The sequence below is a fragment of the Sus scrofa genome, chromosome 13 (genome assembly GCF_000003025.6).
Source record: "Sus scrofa isolate TJ Tabasco breed Duroc chromosome 13, Sscrofa11.1, whole genome shotgun sequence".
In the NCBI taxonomy this organism is placed as follows: Eukaryota; Metazoa; Chordata; class Mammalia; order Artiodactyla; family Suidae; genus Sus; species Sus scrofa.
This window is the reverse complement of record NC_010455.5, coordinates 188,835,798-188,857,179: the sequence shown is the minus strand read 5'-3', so window position 1 is coordinate 188,857,179 and position 21,382 is coordinate 188,835,798.

Below are 21,382 nucleotides of genomic sequence, written 5' to 3'. Positions count from 1 at the left end.
TTTTAAAGCATAAAACGTCATCCTTTGGCTTGTGATTGAGAATCCAGGATAGTGCAACTGATTCAAATACTTTCAGCATATTTGATCTGCCTCTGTCCTTTTCCTTTAAACTGTTTCCTTTTATAGCCATAAGCTGGGCACCTGCACTCAAAGATTGTAGTATTTCCATACCTATGTTTCCAAAGAAAAATTGGAGAGTTCTCTCTGCCTCAATATGTCACTATTGTCCCAAAGTACCCACATAGATAGACACTTCTTGCTGTGTCTTTAAGGTTTTGTTTGTTTGTTTGTTTGTTTGTTGGCTTTTTAGGGCCACACCCAGTGCATATGGAAGTTCCCAAGCTAGGGTTCAAATTTGAGCTACAGCTACCAGCCTACGCCACAGCCACAGCAACACCAGATCCGAGCCATGTCTATGACCTACACCTTAGCTCATGGCAACACCAGATCCTAGATCCACTGAGTGAGGTCGAGGATAGAACACATATCCGCATGGATACTAATCAGATTCGTTTCCAATGCGCCACAACTAGAACTCCAACTATTTTAAGCTTGTGCTTCTTCAGTGATGCTGTGGGAGTATGGAAAAAGTTCTTACTTTATTTTTTAATTACAATTTTTATTCATTTTATTTTTTATCAAAGTATAGTTGCTGTGCAATATAAGTTACAGGTGTACAACATGATAATTTACAATTTTAAATGTTATACTCCAATTTATAGTTATATAATATTGGCTATATTCCCTGTCTTGTATAATATATCTTTATAGCTTATTTTATACCTAGTAGTTGTACCTCTTCATCCCCGACTTGTTAATGTCCCCCCACTTGTAACCATTAGTTTGTTCTCTATATCTGTAGGTTTGTTTCTTTCTGGTTCAATTCACTAGTTTGTTGTATTTTTAAGATTTCACATGTAAGTGATATCATACAGTATTTGTCTTTCTGTTACACTTTACTTTTAAAAACTTTTCATTGGGAAATAACTTTAGACTTATAGAAATGTTGCAAAGGTAAGACAGAATTCTTAGATACCCTGTAATGTTAATAGCACACATAATAGCATAATTAAGAAATTAACATTGGTACAATATTATTAACTAACATATGGACTTTATTCAGAGTTTATGTTTTTCACGCTATTCCAGAATCCAATCTAATATCCTACATTGCATTTAACCATCATGTATTCTTAGTCTGTTCCAATCTATTTCTCTGAATTTTCTTATCTTTCATGACCTTGACACTTGAATTTGGGAGAAGAAGAGTGGAGACATGATGTGTCTTTTTGTATCACGGCAGAGTGTTGATGATATCAATCTGAATGGTCACTGCTGATGCCAGCCTTGATCATGTGGGTAAGGTGATGTCTGCCAGGATTGTCTCTTACTTTTTCTTTTCCCACACTCTATTTCAGAGGTCTGGGAAAAAAAAAAAAAAAAACGGTTAGTAAATATCTTAGGCTTTGTAGGCAGATGCTCTCTGTCACAATGACTTACCTCTGCTATGTAGTAGAAAAGCAGGCATAGACAATACGTAATGTTCCCATGCATGTTCTAATAAAACCAGCTGATCCCTGTTGTTTTCATTGGAAGGGAGTCATTAAGTCAAGTAACTCTTAAATGGAGGGGAATTAAATGATACCTCCTGAAAGGAATAATATCAAAGAATTTGTGGACATAAGTTAGAATCATCCAGTAATTAATAAATATTTTGAGGAAAGATACTTTGAAGCTATATGAGTATTCTCTTTTATTAAAGTTGTTTTTCTACTAATTTAAGCATTTGGCTGTGGATCTTGCCTGAAGTAATTATTTTTTTATTGAAATATAATTGTTGTACAATATTATATAAGTTACAGTTGTACAGTATGATGACTGGCAATTTTTTTTTTTTTTTAAGACCCCAGGTGCATCATATGGAAGTTCCCAGGCTAGGGGTCAAATTGGAACTACAGCTCCAGCCTACACCACAGCTCACGGCAGCACCAGATTCCCCAACCCACTGAGTGAGGTCAGGGTTTGAACCCATGTCCTCATGGGTACTAGTCTGGTTCCTTTCTTCTGAGCCACAAAATGCACTCTGTGATTCACAGTTTTTAAAGGTGATATTCCATTTATAGTTTTTATAAAATATTGGCTGTATCCTCCATTGTTGTACAGTGTATTCTTGTAGCTTATTTTATGCCTAAGAATTTGTATCTCTTAGTTCCCTATCCCTATATTGTGTTTTAATTGTGATTTTATATTTCTCTTATTCCTTCTACATCAATCAATTGGAATTATTTTGTAAGGAAGGAAGAGTTGTCTCTTCTTCTCTGTTTAATTTTATTCCAATTGTTTCTTTACACAAGTGTGGCATCTTGAATATTTATTTTATTCCTTGAAAAAAAAAAACCAATATTTTTTTTCTTTATTTTTGGTTATATTGTTATTGTCCCACTTGGAACTTTGCTAGTTTGGCTTCTGTGTCCCTTCCACAAGTGCTTATCTTTTTGTGTTTCAAGGACTTCCTTAGTTTCTGACACTACAGGATTTCTCCAGAGGCATCTAATGTGTTTCATGCCCCAGTGCTAGTCAGCCATCTCTCCAAGGAATACTGGTTCCTTTTGTTGAAGAATGAGATTAAAAAAAAAAAAAAAATACCTGGAGCTAGTTGTGGTCATTGCTACTGGAGTGTCACTGCCTCTGGGTGCTTTCTGCAGATAAAGCTAGGGAGTATTACATGTTTGCCAATCCACATATAGGCTTATATCTATATTTCTGCCTCTATCCATAGATTTATTAAAATCAATGTGAATTTATATTTTGATTTATACAACTTTAATCTGGCAGCATGATTTTTTTTGGCATCCCATTTTTCTAACTTGTAACTTCTTTATTCTATAGTGGATAAAAATAGCTCTCAGAAATTGACAAGGTAAATTCCTTTCCAAAATTTTAACATGTACTCCTGTGAGAAACAATTTACTGACTAGAGCGTGGTGTTTGTGTATAGTTCCTTCTCCTCTTCAGACTTCCAGTATAGGAAATGTTATTTTCTACCCCATTAGTGAAGTTATGTCATACATACAATTACATGCCTTGTCACAGTCTGCATTCTCTCTAGTGTTTCCCCGACATTGTTTTTGTTCAACATTTAAAAAAATTTCTACAGTAAAAATTCACTTTGTGATGTACTGTTCTATGTGTTTCATAGAACTCATAGAAAGCTTAAAGCATATATCCCCATTCCAGCACCTTACAGAACAGTCCTATAATCATAAGAAAACTCTAAGTGGCCCCCTTTCCACAATCCCCAATCCTGACAATCACCAATATGTTTTCTATTCATATGGCTTCCAATTTTCTGGAATGCTACATTGATAGAGTCATGCCATATTTAAACATATTTCATCTGGCATCTTTTACTTAGCAAAACATATTAAAATTCATCTATATTTTTTGTGTGAACCTAGTCCATTCCTTTTTATTACTGAATCGCGTTACATTGTAGAAACACATCACAATTTATTTATCCATTCACCTGTTGAAGGACGTCTAGGTGGTTTCCAGTTTGGGGTGACTATGAAAGATGCGGCTATAAAAATTTTGCGTAAAATTTTATGTGAACATAGGTTTTTAATTCACTTGGGCAAATTCCTGGGAGTAGGATTGCTAGGTTGTGTTAGAATGTGAAAGCTTAGCGTTGGACGGGGAATAGAAGAAATGAAATAAAAATAAATAGAGAAAAAAACCACTGCAGGCTTCCAGCCTGAAGCAGGTCTGAACTTGATGAAGAGAGAAAACAGTAAATCAAGATCAGGTTTTCAACTACTATTTTATGTTGGACATAACTGGAATTGAGAATGTTCTTGTGACTGTTTTGGTTGAGGGAGCAGAAAAGTTGTGGCACATGCTAAGCTTTTACTTTAGGGGTGAATACATTTTTAAAGAGTCAGAGGGAAACAAAATGTGAACTTAAAGTCATTATAAATAATGCCTCTCAATATGCCCAAATCATCTAACAACCAAATTACATCCACTTTGGTGGCTAATTTACCTTTCAGTCATTGGATATGGTAAAATTATGTCAATTTCTCATGGCTTTGCTATTATGAAAACAACAGCAATGATTGCAGGTAATAATAAAACGATTGTACAAAACTAGTTCTGAAAGAGAGGTTAAGTTAAACTTTTTGAAATCAGTAAAATGAGTACTAAATTTTGGGGTCTCGTAAGAAATTTGAGGAAGAATTATAATATATTTTTTACTGCTTATAATATGGAAAACTAGTTTATGTACGAGGAACTGAAGTCAATATTTATAGAATGAATGAGTAAATGAAAATTTACGACAGTGGTGCTCAGTAAACACTAACATTATTTATGTACATATATATGTTGTTTACATTATTATCTTCCTAAATTATGCCATTTTCTTTTTTCTTTCTTTTTTTTTTTTTGCCTTTTAGGGCCGGATCTGTGGAATATGGAAGTTCCCAGACCAGGTGTCTAATTGGAGCTGTAGCTGCCGGCCTACACCACAGCCACAGCAATGCAGGATCTGAGCCCTCTGTGACCTACACCACAGCTCACGAGAACTCTGGATTCCCAGCCCCCTGGATCCTCATGGATACTAGTCGGATTTGTTTCCACTGTTCCACAATGGGAACTCCCATATTTTCTTACATGTTATTGTACAGATTATGATATAGAGTCTAACAGTTTATTCTGTTTAAAAAAATGAAGTGTTAACGGTCCCTGAAGCGGCAATTTACAGTGCTTAGAGAGATTTGAATTTGATTTCTGGATTTGCTTCCTACTGTGAGCCCTGGGTATCTTCCTAACTTCTCTGAGCCTTCCTTTTCTTGTCTACAGTACTAACACTGACCCAGAGGTTATTGAGAGAATTAAAGGAGAAGTAGTTATAAAAAAGACCTGAGTCATGGTGAGCTCCCCATAAATGTTTGCTCTTATTATATTATACCTGTTCTTGCAATACTAATTCAATCCAGTTCCTTATCTGCCTAGACTATGCCATGAGTAAAAAAAATTGCCTCTCCGTGGAATTCTCCTTTTGCCACATAGATCATGGGACTCTTCTTGCAATTAACATATTTGTTATTTGAATGAGGTCCTTTGCAGTTCACCAGTCATACAGAGATACACAGGGAGGCTGAATTATTGATTAAATAATAATTACAAGGTTTGACTATGATTCAAACTTTGAATTCTATTCGATGTGGCAGAAAAAAATCATTTTGAGGCAAATGTTTTATTGAAACATTTCCTAGGCAGATCTGATTACTTTGTGAAGATAAATTGACAAATGTAATAGATAAGATATTAGTTAGTAGAGAAACTCTCTAAAAGACTACTGATAAATCAAGATAAATGAGGATCCAGGATCCACATAACTCATTTTTGGACAAATTTGCTCTTAAAGTAAAAATATATATGTATATTATTTAAAATTTAAAAATAACACAATAAGATGGATCACATATAATTTATAATCATTTAAAAAACATACAAACATACACAAAAGTTGAGCAAATAATGTAAAAATGATCCTTCCTGTCTGCATCCTTACTATCCACCATGAATTTAACACCTGACATTAAAAATGATCCACTCATGGCTAGCCCTGTTTGATATATTATCTCACAACTCTCTCCCATATTTCTGGATTATTTGGAAGGAAATCCTAGATAATTTTCCTGTCTCAGTCCATTTTTTTAATCTTAGGAAAATATTTTTTCTATAATTTTTATAAATAGAAGGGTTACCTTGTGTTATCCAGTCTATCTTTATCAAACAGGGAGTTTCCCTTGCTGCTCAGCTGATTGAGGATTTGGTGGTGTTGTTGCAGTGGGTCAGGTTGTTGCGTGGTGTGGATTTGATCCCTGGCTCAGGAACTTCCACATGCTGAGAGTGTGGCCATAAAAAAGCTATGTTTATATTGTAAAGAAATGAAATATGTTATTAGTATCATTCTTAAGTATATCACACATTATTTTTTAATCAAAGCGTCATAGTTGAAAAGCTTTGAAAAAAGTCTACAGATCAAATAGGTTTTACAGATCAGCATATCATCTTTTAAAATCAGTCTCTAGTGGCAATGAAAAGACTTCATTATGACATATTTATAAAAAATTGTCATATTTTTAAAAAACTAAGTATTAACTTGTATTAGTAATATAGAGAAACAAATCCAAATGTGGTTATCTTTTTGTTCTTAAGTGGAATATATTCTTTTTTTCTTTAAAGCACACAACTATTTAGAAGATCAAGTGGTCTGACCTTTCACTTCTCCATGATCATATTTTCCTGTTTGTAATCATTTTTGGCAGTAATTAGATTTATGTTTGGAATTTTATGAAATGAATAGCAGTAATATTAGTTATATTAGGAGATTTCAGAGTTCAGAAATGCATAGAGCTTAGAGTAATGTTTGACCAGGATAAATATGGCATTTGAATTTTACAGCAGAATGTATTATCATGGAAAGAAAATGAATGTTGTCCAAATAGCAATCATCCCATATAGTTGGGATTTAATGGAGCAAAGAATTATTTTGAAGGGCAAAGAACTTTGCTTTGTTATGATAAATAGTGAACACGTACAATATGAACTAATTTATTTAAAACCCATACTTCAAGAAATATTAAATCATCTTTCCCAAACTGTGAGTAAAAAGCAAAAAATTCACATTTGAATTAGCATTTATATTTATCTTCCTTATAACTGAGTTCTCATTTTTGGGGAAAAAAAGGATTCCCATACATATTTCCAATTCCAAGTTTCTTGTGAGATGTAAAAGACTCTTTTTTTTTTTACAAAGATACCAAATAATGCCTTGGTACAGAGTTATATTATAACTTTACCCTAAATCGTTGACAGTTTTTTTGTGTGTAACTTTGATGATAAAGTATTCAGTAAATGAAGAATATAGTTTTGAGTTCAATAGTAAGAAGCAAAGCAAAATGATGAATTTGAAAATGAAATAAGAGTATGAGTATTGGCAATTTAACTGGATTATTTTTGAATCATCCTTAAAAAGTCTGCATTTGTTGAAAACAGAAAGGATAGTAAATTTAGATTTCTCTTCAGATTAACTTTGAAAATTTATATTGGGATCATTACATTAAACTATTACCAAATTCCTATTTATTGTTAAAAATAACACTTTTATAAATTAGATTTTCTAGTTAAGACCGTTTGTGTTAATGAATGAACAGTTAAAACATCTACAAATGAGAAATTACCCAATTAAAAATTGTTGACGTGAGTCATTGGAATTGAAAGGAGAATTAGAGATGCATTTTGTGGTTCTACATGTTTATTTAATAGCTGTTTAAGATAGGACATAGAAAGTTAAAATTTCAGTACCATTCTTGTAAACTGGCCATATAGAAAATTAAAATAAATCATCCTTCATTTTGTTTGTATCATGTCTAAATGATTGCAGTAATTATTATTGGATCTAGAGATGAAGAAAAGAGGGTACTGTCATCAGAAATTATGATATTCCAACTTCCCGCTTACTTTCTAGGAACATGTATTACATTGAAAATAAAATATCTAAAATCAACCATCTTTGCTAAGATGCTTTCGCAGACTGGTTATTTACCTGATTTCCTCACCTAGCAAACTAGCAATCAGCTTGCTGCTTTAGCTTTCCTGGATGTGTTTATTCAGTTATGAAGTACTGTATTATATAAGGAGGATCCCCAGGTTACACTGTCCCTGTCACATGATGCATCTGCATTCAGGTTGAGAAGGGTGGGTCTCAGGAGATTAAACTGGGTCAGCAAAATGCTTATTTTATAGGACCAGAGCAGGAAAGTGCTAGGGGAGGAGGACAGACATGTTGAGGAATACCGCTAAGTCAAGAAGTACATGCATGTCCAGGTGTCTCAGGCTTGAGCTTAGAGCAAGAAATGTGAGATGAACACAGAAGGTTTGGGAGCTGTCTGGATGCTGATACCAAGTAAGATGACAGAGAATCCTGAGCCAGGCACAGTCCAAAACAGTGCTGAGTGTTTTGGCTCTTTTGTGAAATTTCTTTTCTGCTGAATAGAAACAATTCATTTTCTAAGTGACTATCTCTTAAAAGAACAAACTTCAAAGATAACACTTACTCTAAGCATTTCACCATGGGCCACCCTCTCTCTGCTCCATTTGTTCCTGACTAGTTCTCATTTCCCAGTCCATGACTCCAAATTGCAACTTTACAACCTGTCCTGGGCTCTCTTGCTTGGGGATGCACTAGAACTTTTCTCTAGCTCTAGAGCTCTCCAAGAGTTGCACTGTCCCTGGCTTTGTTCTCTGGTTTTTGTTACTGTTCATTGCTGTGAAGATTGGCAGCTCAGCTTTAGTCCTTCAGAATCCTGCCTCCTGCCAGCCAGCCTGCCCCTATCACCATCATCTTCCTCCATGGAAAAGCAGGTGGAGCTCAAGTAGAGACATGAGAGTGGCCAAAGGGCAAGGTGGTGAAGTGAAACAGACTCAGTTCAAATTTTCCCACAAGAGATAGCATTTGTTTTTAAGAACTTTAGATTTTAAAATAGCTTAGACAAAATGATCTATGCAGATTGTGCGTGTCTATTGTCAATATTAATTAAAGCGAACCTTTCAGATACTTTTTTATGATTTGTGCTTTTTACCTCAAAAAAAAAAAAAAGTAGATCTGCAAAAGCAGGTATACTCTGAACCTGTTCATGCATAGTGATCTTATACATATATCCATTTGCAAAGGAGAAATTAAATTATCCGCTTTCCCACTATTCAAAGGTAGCTACTCCAGGTATTTTGGTAGACATTCCTTCAGATACCAGTTCTTGTGTATGTGTGTACATACAGATCAGTGATTCTCAGCTGAGTTGTTCCCCACACCCCTCCTGTCCCAGAAGATACTTGCCAACGTCTGAAGGGATCTTTGGTTGTCACAACTGGGAGATGTTACCAATATCTAGTGGGTAGGGGCCGGGGATGCTTATGACATTTTCCAATGCATAGGACAGCCCTTTCCCCGACTCCTCAGCAAAGACTTGGACAGTCTTTGTTACTAGTGCCAATGTTGAGAAGCTCTGATGTAAATTGGCAGCTATGTATCCACATTATCACAACACATGGATGAATTCACAGTAACAACGCTTTTGCAGGTTTACCTTTTCCTTATTTATTTATTTGGGTAAAAAGCGTAAACAATGAAAAAGCCCTAATCTTAAATTTTGTTTCATAAACTTTCACAATTGTATATATCCATACATAGAGAATATTTTTATCACCTGAAAAAGGTCTCTTATGTGTTCTTTCAGTCAGTTTCCTCTACCCAAAGAGGTAAAATTTCTGATTGCTGTCATTGTACACTTGGAAGTCCTATAGATGTGATCATGCTGTATGGACATTGTGTGTGTGTGTTATGTGTGTTGCATTCCTTCAGTAAATGTGTTTTGAGAGTATCTCAGTAAACCTTTATAAAGTTTATCCGTGTTCTTGTGTAAATTGACAGTTCATTTCTTTTCTGTCATTGAGTGATACTTTGGTTTTTTTGTAATGACAAACACTGTTTATTGTGTATACATCGAGCACTAAGTCTGGCTTATTTTTTTATTTTGATTTTTTTTGAAATTTTATTTTATTTTTTTACAGAATAAAATACATACATTTAAACACAATTACATTCACACAGATTATTATATCATGGATCTTAGGAAACAGATTAAGTGACTCCCTCTGGAGAAGTGGAATGGAAAGTATGCTGAGACAAATAGGAAATTTATTCTATACTTTATCCCATTTTGTATGGCATTCATCTTTACTATTTAGTATTACCTATTATAGTTCAATTTTTCTTTAAAAATTAGCATTATATTAAAATTGTGTATATTATGCAACTAAAATTTATAAAGAAGAAAGCCTTATATACAATTAAATATTTTATATAGCATAATATAAAGAATGACTTAACTGGTAGGAATAAGGAAAATAATACACCCTCTGAAAATAAGTAAAATATAAAATGCATAAATTGGTTAAAAAAACAGTGTAACTACATAAATTTGTCCTCACAATTTGTTACATCTTATTGATTCTTCAATATAGGCATTACACCATTCTAGGTGATATGATAAACAAGACATTATAGACCTTACATTGTACCTTGGAGAGAAATGGTTATTAATAATACAATTGTAGAACTATATTATTTAATTGTACAGTTGCATTATTTAATTATAATTATCATAAATTCTTTGATGGAGAGGAAATCAGAATCAGATCTAAGAAGACTTCAGCATTCCAAGAATGATGGCAAATAACCCCTTTCATGGTGGATTATGCACTTATTTACTATGGGATATATTTCTTCTCCAGAGATTCCTTGTTTGTGTATCAATGGTAGATTTTTGATTTGCAGTTATTCTGAAGTTTTGATATAAGAGTCTATATGTATATGAGATTGTTTTAAGTTGTTGTTCTCTTAATTGCAAATTCATCTCCAGTGTTCTGCATTTGTACGCACCTCTTCTCATGATTCCTGATTTTGGTTGTATAATTGTGCATGGATGATTTCGTATCTTTACCATATAGATACCTTTACTGGTGAGCCTTGTCATTTGTGGGATTTTGGTTTCCTGATGCTGTCTTTTCTTTTCTGCCTAGAGAAGTTCCTTTAGTATTTGTTGTAAGGCTGGTTTAGTGTTGCTGAATTCTCTCAGCTTTTGCTTATCTGTGAAGGTTTTGATTTCTCCTTCAAATCTAAATGAGAGCCTTGCTGGGTAGATTAATTTTGGTTGGAGGTTTTTTCCTTTCATCACGTAAAGTATATATCATGCCACTCCCTTCTGGCCTGCAGAGGTTCTGCTGAAAAATCTGCTGATAACCTTATTGGGGTTCCCTTGTATGTTACTTGTTTCTTTTCCCTAGCTGCTTTCAATATTTTCTCTGTCTTTAATTTTGGTCAGTTTGATTAATATGTGTCTTGGTGTATTCCTCCTTGGGTTTATTTTATATGGTACTTGTTGTGCTTCCTGGATTTGAGTGAGTGGTTCCTTTCCCATGTTAGGGAAGGTTTTGGCTATTATCTCTTGGAATATTTTTTCTGTCCCCTTCTCTCTCTCTTCTCCTTCTGGCACCCCTATAATACGGATGTTGTGGCATTTCACGTTGTCCCAGAGTTCTCTGAGACTCTCTTCATTTGTTTTCAGTCATTTTTCTCTTTTCTGTTCTGCATCGGTAATTTCCACTAATCTGTCCTCCACCTCACTGATTCGTTCTTCTGCCTCCTGTATTCTGCTGTTAGCTGCCTCTAGTGAATTTTTTATTTCTGTTATTGTATTTTGCATCTCTTCTTGTTTAAGCTTTATATCTTGTCTCTCTTTGGTCAGTGTTTCCTGTAAGTTATCCATCTTTGCCTCCAGTTTATTTCTAATGTCTTGCATCATCTTCAGCATCAACAATCTAAAGTCTTTTTCCTGGAGGCTGAGAATCTTCTCATCACTTAGCTGTTTTTCTGGGGTTTTTCCTTTCTCCCTCATCTGAGTTATAGTTCTCTGTCTTTTCATTTTTATAGGTTTTTGTTGTGGTGGCCTTTTTACAGATAATAGGGTTGTAGCCTGTCTGACTTCTGGTGTCTGCCCCCCTTGTGGCTGAAGTTAGTATGGGGGCTTGCTGTAGGCTTCCTGATGGGAGGGGCTGATGCCTGCCCCCTGGTAGGTGGATCTGATTCTAATCCCTCTGGTGGGTGGGACTTAGTCTCTGGATGGGATTAGAGGCATCTGTGTGCCTAAGGGGTCTTTAGGTAACCTGTCTACTGAGGGGTGGGGCTGTGATCCCAACTGTATTGTTGTTTGCCCTGGGTTTCTCAGGGCTGACTGACGGGTGGGCCAGATTTTCCCAAAATGGCCATCTCCAGAGAAAGGCAGCTGCTGAATATTCCCAAGAGCTTTGTCTTCAATGTCCTTCCCTCACAACAAGCCACATTAACCCCTGTTTTCCCAGGAGGTCAAGAACTGCAGTCAGGTTTGACCCAGATTCCTATGGAGACCTTGCTCTGCCCTGGGACCCAGTGCACATGAAAATCCGTGTGTGCCTTTTAAGAGTGGGGTCTCCGTTTCCCCCAGTCCTGTGGAGCTCCTGTGCACAAGCCCCACTGGCCTTCAATGCCAGATGCTCCAGGGGCTCTTTCTCCCAGTGCTGGATCCTCGCACATGAGGGTTTGATGTGGGGCTCAGAACTCTCACTCCTGTAGGTGAGTCTCTGTGAACCAGTTAGTTTTCAGTCTGTGGAGCTTCCCACCTGGGAGGTATGGGGTTGTTTATATCACGAAATCGCCCCTCCTACCTCTTGATGTGGCCTCCTCTTTTTCTTCTGCAGTAGGGTATCTTTTTTAAGGTTTCCGTTCCATTTGGGTGGAGATTGCTCAGTCTTTAGTTGTGAATTTTGTTGTTTTTAGGAGAGTAGTTGAGTTCCAGTCCTTCTATTCTGCCATCTTACTTTGTTGTATGACTATAACAAAATTTGTTTATTCATTGTTTGGTTGATTAAGGGTATTCAGATAGTGTTGCACCATGCCTTAGAACAAATAGAAAGTGCAATTCAAAAGAAAGCATTAACCAATATTATTAGCTCAACTGCCTTAACAGAAAATAATATAATTTTGATGACATTATTAGTGGCAATATTGATCATATGATAATGTCTAAGTGAAACAAATCAAATTGTGTAAATATCTTAAATATCATAAAAATAAGCAACTGTTTTGGCATAGAAATTTTGCTTGAGTAAAAAATTTTGAAGAAAGGGAGTGATAATAATAAATAGGAAAATAGGGAGTTCCCACTGTAGCTCAGTGGGTTACAAACTGCTAGTATCCATGAAAATGTTGGTTCAATCCCTGACCTCGCTCAGTGGGTTAAGGATCTGGCATTACCATGAGCTGTGATGTATGTCACAGACAAGGCTTGGATCTGGTGTTGATATGGCTGTGGTGTAGACCAGCAGTGGCAGCACCAATTTGAGATTTGACCCCTAGCTTAGGAACTTCCATATGCCTCAAGTATGGCCCTAAAAAAGCAAAAAAAAATAAAATAAAATAAATTAAAAAAATATATATATATATAAAAGAAAAGAAAGAAAAAAGGAAAAAAAAGAAAAAGAAAATTAGGAATTAGTGAGATAGTCAATGTTTATATTACAAAAATGTATTTGAAGGAGTCTGAACATCTTTCTTCCTGATGAACTATTAAAAACATGTAAAATTGAGATCCAGACAAATTTAAATGTCATTAAGTCAGCCAACAAGTTCCAGGAGAGAATTCTTCACTGCTCACTGGATATGCATCTGCTGAGCTGTCTGTTCCACAGGAATTGTTTCAATTGTCTGACCAGGAGCAACAAGCTCGGACTATTTGCTCTGAAAAGCATTTATTTAGAACTAGCCAAGCTTAGAAGTGGCCCAGGCTTTCCAGTGTCGCTGGTGGAGCCAATATTTAATCTAATTTAGAGCAACATGCATTAACAAAGATGTAAAGTACTAGGGCATGCAAATGAGATGGTTTCAAGGGCAAACTCCCCAGTCTGGCCATCTGGGTTTGAATTTCAACTTCACTCTCTTAGCTTTGGGACTTCAAGCATTCGACTTCACCTCTCTGTAGCTTAACTTCAAGAGTGAAATCTGACGTAGGCTTTGTGGGTTTTAAAGAAGAAAATGCTTGTGAAGTACTTGAACAATGTCAGGCACCTAGGAACACTCAAAAATATTAAGGTACAACAGGCAATTGATAGAAAAATAATATACAGTTTTTAAAAGAAGCCATATGTGTTTCAAGAGGGGAATAAATTTAGGTCAGCATCTGTATGTGGTTACTGAACCACAATTAACTTCCCCCAAATCAACAAGATTGTTAAGTGCCAGACTTGAGAGTCAAACCAAGATCGGTCTGGCCCAAATCCTTACTCCTGAGTAATATGCTGTATGAAAGTGGTTTCCAGGGTCCCTGTGCTGTCTATACATCTCCTGACCATCCCCCAGGTCCACTGTCCCCAGACTGACCAACAGTCTGAAAAGCGAACTTCCTAATGAATCAGCTGAGGAAAGGCAGATATTTTTAAATGCAATTTAAGGGCTGTTTTATAACAGCAAATTTATTTTCTTCCTCTTCTTCTTTTCCACCTCTACTTTTTTTCAGCTTTGGCTTATTTCTGTTATATTCTTTTGGGGCATTATAGTAATTTATTTCCTTTTACTCCCCTTTTCTAGATGATAAACTCCTTAAAGACAGGATCTGAATATTGGTTATCTGAATCCAGGGATCCTAGTATAATAAACCAAAGAGAGTTTCAAGTGAAAAACAAAAAACAAGAGATTGATGTGCAGCTTGAAGTGGGAACTAGTTCGGATACAGCCTTGGGACAGGGATTGCACCAATCCCTATCTATCTATCTATCTATCTATCTATCTATCTATCTATCTATCCATCTATCATCTATCTATCCATATCTATCTATAAAACATCCATCTACCTTTCTATGAATCCACCCATTTTCTGCTTTTTTTTTTTTTTTTTTTTAAATTGGTCTTACTGATCCTTCAGCCGATAATCCTGACTTGTTCTATATTAGAGGCATTCCACTGAAGCAAGATCCTAGGGATCTGCGTCCAGGCTTTGTTTCTTACTAACTGCACAAGGGCATTTTATTTGTTTCTCTGTTTCACCTCATCAATAAAATAAGAAAATAATAGTACCTCTATCATCGGCATATTGTGAAGACTAAATGAGTTAATACAATGTTTACCTTAGGAAGAGTGTGAGGCATAAATTAAATATGCTCTATAAATGTTGATTATTATTATTTGTTGTTTCTTGAGTCAATCTTCAGCTGTCCAGGTGGTTCTAGAGTAAGTGAATTCATGTTTCTGGTTGTATTTCATCTAACTATTCATTGAAAAGTTCCTTATGTAATACAATAAAGCTTTCTAAAAATTTAACATAGGGAATCTATTATCTTGAAAATCCTTCATGTGTCTTTTCAAATTCTGCTGCAATTTAAAAAAAAATACATGAAATTAATTTAGAAATAAAGCCTAGAATTTTCTGAATTAGATATTGAAAGCAAGTTGAACAAATGGAAAAATGTATTCAAGATTTTTTTTAGCTGGCCAATAAAAAACGTATTTGGAGCTCCTGTTGTGGTTTAGTGGGTTAAGGACCCAACGTAGTGTCCTTGAGGATGTGGGGTTCGATCCCCAACATCCCTCAGTGGCTTAAGGATCCACTGTTACTGCAGGCCACGCAGTAGGTCATAGATGGGGCTCAGATCAGACATTGCTGTGGCTATCGTGTAGGTCAGGACCTATAGCTCTGATTCGACCCCTAGCCAGGGAATGTCCATATGCAACAGGTGTGGCTGTAAAAGGAAAAAAAAAATTTTTTTTTAAATATATATTTTCAACTGGAGAGAAAGAAACACCCAGTATTTTTCATTTTTTTTAAAATTTTGAAAGCCTTATTGAATTATAGTTGATTTTCAAGGTTGTGATAATTTCTGCTGTACTACAAAATGATTGAACTATAGATATACACATATCCATTCTCTTTCAGATTCTTTTCCTGCAGATTATCTCAGAATATTGGGTAGAGTTCTCTGTGCTATATAGCAGGTTCCTTTTAACAAATCATTCCATATACCTCAGTGTACATATGCCAGTTTCAAACCCCCAGTCCATCTCTCCCCCCACTATCTGTCCCATAAGTTTTAGAAACACCCAGTGTTTTTCTTAACTGTGTTTTACTTAAACACAGTTGGAGAGAGCAGTGCATCACAGGTGTAGAGTAAACTACAACGGACCCTGAGAGAGAGTGGACACTCCCTGAAAGTGGGTCTTAGCATATTAGTCTCTTCCAATCTGTACTTTGCTGCAGAAAAATGCTGGCATAATGAGGGCACATGTTCCACATGTGACACTCAATCTGGGGACTTCAAGTAGTGAAAGAGAAGCACATTTCATTGTAAACTTGCCCCTTAGCTACATAGAACAAAGAATAGAAAGTAAACATTGGTTTAAGAACAGATACATTTTTCCAGAAAGTGGATAGGGAGGGTGTCTCCGAGGAAGTAAACAGAGAAATCTGTGTGGAATACTCCAGACTTTCTGTGGATGAATAAACATGTGAAGTATTTGACACCCATTTGAGCACAATGGATTATTTGATGAGTTTACTCTAGGAACACAGCCATGGACGACATGGTATCTGACCACATCAATGAATGAAAAATTCTACGAAGAAGACAGGAAGAAATAAAGGAAATGAAACCATTGTACACATGTGGGTACTTGTGAGTTATTATCAGTTGTGTTTGTTAACACGCCATTGTCTGTTGATGTGCCATTTGCATCTTCCCAAGTCCTGTTTTTTTCAGAGCCCAGAAGAAACCCATTCTTTCTTTATTTTTTAAAACTCAAAGCAAGTGATCATCCCTTCTATCAGAAACAAAAAGAAATTATTTCTACTTAGGCAACTTAATTATTAAAATATAAAATTACCCAATGAGACTCAACAATGCAATTGGAAGAAAAATGACCTCCACCTTGCTGATGAGCAAAGAAGCTTCTCCAAGCAAAACATCAAATGTGTCAAACGGCTGCTGGAAATTCGTAGTACCTACGAGTTAGAGTGGTATTTACTTCAAGCCACACGTATATTTTTCTTCCCTGTTAGGCCAAAAGGCCTTCTTTCTTCAGTAAGAAGACTTCATTAAAATTCTCCCCCTCTGGAAGTTTACATAAACTATTCAAGAAAATTTCGAATTTAAAACAAACAATTGTATTTTTGTCCCTAGACTCTCTCTGGTTACAGCTCTTGTTGTGGAGGTAGGATTTTGTCATTAAAGCCTGTGGCTATGAATGAGCCAGATCTGATACTCTCTTGATGATTGGCAGGGAAAGGGGACAGGGGCAGGCAAAGGGTGCAGAAGGGCCATTGAGTTCCCTACCATCCTGTCTTTCCTCAGATACTTTGGATTCCCACTGTCCCATCTAGATGATGAACATGTTTCCATGCAGGCCATTACTCTGTCTTTCTTCTTTTCTATTCTCATAAACTCATAAGGTCTTTCTGGCCACCTTATTAGTTCAAGAAGATCATTCTACTGCTCCCTTGTCTCCAGTCTGGGCTTCAGGCCCCTGGGTGACATTATCTAAAGTCTGTAACTGCATCCTAGTTCCTTTAGCTGCAGGGGCAATGCTTTGCTTTTGCAGGTCTTGCTGAGGCATGAGGAATTCTCTGAGGCTCTCTCACTCCCATCTGCCTTGATACATCCCCCAGGCATTTCCCCCCCACTTTTGTTTTTCCTTTTTTCTTTTTAGAGTCACACCTGTGGCATATGGAAGTTCCCAGGCTAGGGGTCAAAAGGAGCTGCAGCTACTGGCCTACACCACAGCAATAGCAACACCAGATAGGAGCTGCATCTGTGACCTACACCACAGCTCACTGAGATGCCAGACCCTTAACTTACTGAGCAAGGCCAGGGATTGAACCTGCATCCTCATGGATACTAGTTGGATTCTTAACCCACTAGGCCAAAAGGGGAACTCCTTCTCTGGGATTTTATTCCTTTGGGGTGCTACTTGGGAAAAGAGGCAAAGAGAGAAAGGTTCTTTCTCCTCTCAAATAGCCATAACCCACTCTGTCTAGCTCCCTCCCACACTTGTATGAGAAGGTTGGGGGGGGGGCAGGTGACCTTTCTCAGGGACCTAGCACATTTACTCATCTTTCATTTCTCTCCTATCTTTCCTCCACTCCAGTCCAAGGAATATTTATTCCATCTGTGGAGTCCAGACTCTCTCACATGCTTCTGTAGTTTCTCCCTTCTATTGTTCATACATTGTGGTCTTTGGCTTCTTCCTGAAGATTGAATTTGTAAATTTAAAGCAAGGACATTTTGCTTGTATCTTTCATTTGCTAAGTCATCCTTTCCTTGAGATAAAAGCATCCTAGACCGGGAGGAAGGACAGGGTTAAAAGGAATTTTCAAGGAAGAAATCACTACCCCACAAAGCACATTGGTTAATGGTTGAAATTTTAATGCTCCCCTGTAACAAAGAGTGTATGTTTGAGCTTGCCTGCTTCTCTGACAATGAACAGATATGAGAGGAAAAGCAATGTTAGTAAACTGGGACTTAGTGTGAAATGTGGGAATAAATTGTGCTTTCTTGCATAAGGCTACACTCCTGAAATACTTCAAGTATTGATTTCCAATTTCTTTCTTTAAATTCCGACACTTCTTTTTAATCACTGGACAAGAAGGGCTTAGGGTATTAATTCCTGAGCTTTTCAGCCAAAAGAGGTCAATTTCGGAAGAAAAAGTTAACTTTAAAATACAGACATAGCTAATGGAAATGATTCTTTTGCTCAAAAGTATGTATCCTTCATTAGCAATATGCATAAGAAATGCAAAACTTCATTGGATGTTTGAAATTACCTAGGAATTGACTTGCTAGAGTTAAGTTTTTCTTTTTTTTAAAATCTGTTGTGAATTTAAGAAATCTAAATCTTAAAGTTTAAGTTTAAAGAATAACTTAAATAGTAAATTCTCACAAACTTGTGATATCACTTTTGTTGATTGAGGTCGGCTGGGCTTCCAGCTCCTATGAATTGGCTCTAGAGAGTTCTTAGTCATTGGGTCGCGCAAGATCACAGGCGTATTTAGAATCCAGATAGTAGATACTCAGTTCTGCCTTTTGCAAATAATAATTCAGAACAGTTATTCAGAGGTGTTGATTTTTTTATGATGGTGACCGCTGCATGAATCTCTTGTACACTGAATGTTGAACAACCTTTACCATTATTTTGACAAATTTTCTAAGGTCTTTGGCACGGGTTTTGACAAATGGTCCTGATGAAACTGATTCAGACGGATGATGGGCAGCTGTAGTGCAGTTCTACAAATTGATTTTTCATCATGGAAAGATTCAAACAGGTGAAAGAAAGCGTTAATCCGACTTGACAGTGGGAGATCCACTTGCACTGTGAACTGTAAGTGGTTATTAACGGGCTGAAATACTCGGCAGAGGCTATCTTTGCCAGAGCCAATCAAATAATTACCATTGTCAACTCCCTACATTGTAAAAAAAGATACTGCAAACCCTGGCCTGTATGATTGTGTTTAAAATTGTGTCTATATAAAAATAAAAATAAACTTTATATGGGCTTCCTTGTCATGTAAAGAGGATTAGCCATGTTATCAGGGTTCATCTAGATAAGCTGTTTGGGTGTTCACTATGTACAAAGGTTTCAGTAAATTTTTTTCTAGTCAAGCCCATGGCATGTGAAGGTTCCCAGGCCAAGGACTGAACCAGCTCCACGGCAAAGGCTCCAAAAACGGTGGATCTTTAATCTGCTGTGCCACAGAACTCCCTCTCCCCTGCCCCTTTTTTTGAGGGTTTAGTAAATTTTGAGTGATATTTTAAATAGTGAAAGCAAATAGAAATAAAGTAAATACACAGAGTTATCCTCATTTAAGTGTATCTTCTGGATTATCTTGATTTTTGAAGAAGGTATATTTGTAGAATTTCTCTTTTTTTCTTTTAACTGCTGAATTGCCTGTGGCACGGAATAAAGAACATTGAGCCTGGGGAGTTCCTGCTGTGGCTCAGTGGGTAAGAACTTGACAGAGTACCTGTGATGCAGGTTCAATTCCTGGCCTCACTCAGTGGGTTCAAGATGCAATGTTGCTGAGAGCTGTGGTGTATGTTGCAGAGATGGCTCAGATCTGGCATTGCTGTGCCATGGGTGCAGCCCTTTAAAGAAAAACAAAACAAAACAAAAAGAACATTGAATCCAATCAGAAAAACCTGTGTCAGAGTCCTGCCTATGTAACTTTACACAATTCAGTCAATAGACTGTTTTTCAACATTTTCTTATGATTGATCTTCCAAGGAGAGTTTATTAAATATTTTATTCTAATTAGCACATCTCTGTTGGAATGTTCCTTTCACAGATATTCTGTTTATCTGCTTATGTTCTACAGACTACAGTACATCCATAATTGTCTATTATTATGTAGTAGATAAGATTTTTTTTTAAAACTCTCACCCCAAGAGCCAATTTTTGGCCTTCTGGCAGTGATACCACTCCCACTGAGAATGCATGATATTTTTTCTTTTTGGCCGTGCCCACAGTATGTGGAATTTCCTGGCCCAGGGATTAAACCTGAGCTACAGCAACCACCCAGGTGGCTGCAGTGACAATGTTTAGATCCTTAACCTGCGGTGACACAAAAGAACTTTGAAGGTGCACAATTTTACTTTATTTGATAATGTAAGAATCATTGATTAAGCATCTGCTCTATATCAGCTATTATACTATGTGTCAAGGATATGAAAAATAATAATACTCTTAATAGAATTCTACTGCCGATAAAGCAGATTCCACCATGCAAAAGCAATTATGATACTGTAAAAAATCTAACAGAAATATGTGCATGCAGATGATGGGAGAAATTAAGTATGCGGTAGTCAGGGGACAAAATCAAGAGGAAGACAGAGTAAATCTGGCTTTCGAAGCATGATGAGGAGTTTGTTGGTCTTTCCAGGTAAACAAATGTGTGAATCATGTAAACATGAAAACTTTGAGTTTTATTCTTGCCTGTAAATAAAATTAAAATAGTATCTTCATCACAGGACTATTAAAGGATTAGAAAAATACATAAACCTTTGGAGACCAAAGAATACTGGATACATTTAAGAAATTATTAATATTACCAGTTCTTTGTTGATTAAACAAATTTTTTTCAAAATACTCATTTAATTGGTGTTTTGTTTATAGCAATTTCTGGTAGGCTGAAAATATAAAATCTTTTTGGTTTCAGCCCTTATTAAAACCTAAATCTTAAATTAATTAGAATGGGAATGGATATGCTATATTGACTAAGCAAAATACATGGATGACAGTTTGTTTACATATTTATTTATACTTTTTTTGTTAACTCTGTATTGCATAATAATCACCTTAAAGTATTGTAGCTTGAAACAATATTTATTGTCTTACAATAAACATGGGAATCTGAATGTGGCTTAGCTGTATACCCCTCAGATCTCTCAAGAGATTGAGGTCAAAGTGCGGAATGGAGCTCAGGTCTCTGGTGAAAGCTTCCTTCGTAGGAAGAGGGTAGGGCAGCAGGATTTCCTTCTAAATTCACTGCAGTCATTGTTGGCAGCATTAATTACTAACAGGTTATTTGGCAGCCCTAGTTTCTTGCTTACTTTTAGCCAGAGGGCACCCTTAGTTCCTTGTCATGTAGATGCCTCCTTAAGGCAGCTCACAATATAAGTGGTTTCCCTCAGAGAGAACAAACAAGAGAGTAAGAAAGGGAGTTCTTATTGTGGCTCAGCA